The sequence below is a fragment of the Suricata suricatta genome, chromosome 3, assembly GCF_006229205.1.
Source record: "Suricata suricatta isolate VVHF042 chromosome 3, meerkat_22Aug2017_6uvM2_HiC, whole genome shotgun sequence".
NCBI classification, from domain to species: Eukaryota; Metazoa; Chordata; class Mammalia; order Carnivora; family Herpestidae; genus Suricata; species Suricata suricatta.
The window spans coordinates 175,057,695-175,060,077 of record NC_043702.1 but is presented as its reverse complement, the minus strand read 5'-3'; the positions used below and the strand labels follow the sequence as shown (position 1 = coordinate 175,060,077).

General features: G+C 55.5%; 1 protein-coding gene across 1 annotated transcript in view; it reads right to left on the bottom strand.

Annotated features, from left to right (window-relative positions):
- ADAR (adenosine deaminase RNA specific) overlaps positions 1-2,383 on the bottom strand; it is a 17,892-nt gene that overhangs the window by 15,069 nt on the left and 440 nt on the right. The window lies entirely within an intron of this gene.

Genomic DNA, 2,383 nt, shown 5'->3' with positions numbered 1-2,383 from the left:
CCCCCCCCCCCCCCCCCCCCCGGCAGTGTGCCTCACTGTCAGCCCTACTCTCTCTCTCTACTCCTTCGGCTTCCCTGAGTCTTCTGGGAAATGAAAACCAGCCCTTCCTACCTGTGGGAGAAAGTTTGCAAAGTCTGTACATGGCAGCTTTATTCATTATTGCCCCAAACTGGAAAACCCAGATACCCCCAGCAGGCGGTGAGACCAGCCTCGGAGCTGGGCTATACTGCCAGGCGGAAAAAAGGAAGGAGCTACTGATAAGACCTGCATCAGCCTCGAATTCAGTGTGCTGAGCGGAAGCAAGGCCTGAAAGACTGTGGCGAGTCCATTTACGTGACACTTTGGGATGGCTGCCGGGCGCTGTGGGGGTGGGGTTGGTGCAGGTGCGGAGAGGGCTGGCTCTGCTCCCGGCGGGTCCTGATCTGGCGATGGTCACAGCACTGCCTGTGCTTGTCCTCTGTCCAGTCAAAATTCATACAGTTGTACACCAACAAGGGTCAACTTTATGCATGTGAAGTATACCTCCATTTTTATTTTTTTTAATTTTTTTAATGTTTTATTTATTTTTGATACAGAGAGAGCATGAGACGGTGAGGGGCAGAGAGAGAAGGAGACACAGAACCGGAAGCAGGCTCCAGGCTCTGAGCTAGCTGTCAGTACAGAGCCTAACGGGGGCTCGAACCCACGAACGTGAGATCTGACCTGAGCCGAAGTCGGAGGCTTATTCGACTGAGCCCCCCAGGCGCCCCACTATTTATTTATTTTTGAGAGACAGAGACAGAGCATGAGCAGGGGAGGGGCAGAGAGAGGGGGAGACACAGAACCGGAAGCAGGCTCCAGGCTCTGAGCTCGCCATCAGCACAGAGCCTGACATGGGGCTCGAACCCACAAACGTGAGATCTGACCTGAGCCGAAGTCGGAGGCTTAACCGACTGAGCCACCCAGGCGCCCCTACCTCCATTTTAAAAGATACGTATTTTTTTCATTCCCCTCTGCCAAAAGATCAGGGATCCTGATTTGAAGGGAAAGCGTTTCCTCACATACAGCAGCAGGGTACCCGGTTACCCGTGGAGTGCGGGTGGTGGGGTGGGAGGAGCCTAGCTAGCTAGGTGGGCAGCTTGGAGATGCGGGGACCCAGGAAGGGCACGGTGGCTCTCCAAATGGCTGTCCTCAAGCCATGCTGCCACTCGGCTCGGCCTTCAGGAGACTTAAGGGGGTAGAAAGACTAATACTCCCTGTAAATTTCCTCAAGCTCGGGACTGTAAACAGATACGGGGGACCTTTTCCTTTTTCTCCGCCTTTGTTCTACTGTGAACACGTGCATCTGTCCTTGGGTGGTTTTTCCTTTTGTTTCCAAAATGAGATTATAGAGTACGCGTTCTTCTTCAGGTTGCTTTTTGTTCTTGTTTAACTTAACATTGTATCATTCCTAGATTTTCTCCAAGTGAGTACACACTGTTTACAAACCCAACAAAACTGTGCTGTTCCGGAGCCTGGATGTGTTACCTTTCCTTGCGCCCCTCTCTGCACAGGGACATTCAGATATTTTGCAAGTTTTGGCCAAGTACTAGCAATTTAAATATAGAAAGCATTTAGTTAGAAACTGAGTTTAGCCACTTTACAAAAGAAATTCTTTTACCAAGGTCACCGACTATTGGGAAAATCCCTGAGGTCCCCCCAGCGCCTTCCCCACCGTGAGGCCCGGTGCCTGCCGGCAGCTGACTCCGCCCAAAGACGGCAGCTGACTCCGCCCAAAGACGCTGGCCCCTCGGAGGCCTGGTGGGGGAGGGGCGTGCGGCGGGAGGATGGGGATTCGGTTCTGAGTCTGGGGTCGTCGTGTGCGTGCAGAAACGGCTCCAACAGATGTTGGCTCAGGATCAGCTTTGTGGCAGGCGCTGCCCTAGCGCAGGGGCACAGAGATAACCGAGGCTGGTCCTTACCCGCGGGACCTCGCTGTGAAGTGGGTTGTAACCCTCCCCCATCGGGACTGCCTGCGGAATACTGGGTGGGAGTGGGGCTTGACTGTGACTTCCGGGCACCTCCCGCAGGCTGTATGTGCCATTAACAAAAAAGCGACATGTGATAAAAGGTAAAGTTGGGACGGAGGCTGCCAGGAGAGGAAACCCCGCAGGCTGGGAGTCCCAGGGCTCCCGGAGAAGGTGGCCTGCAGGAGACCTGCCCCAGCGGATCAGAGTTGGGACGGGGGCGGCAGAGAGAGCAGGGACCCGGATTGGAATGAAGGCTTTGGGGCAGCCCGGGTGAGAGGCAGTGAGGGACTGGCACTGGAAGAGGCCACCTTTCTGAGCTGCTTCGGGGGGCAGGGGGTGGGCAGGTTGGCACTCAGCCACTGCCCAGCCGATGGGGGTGCGGGGGGGGGGGGGGG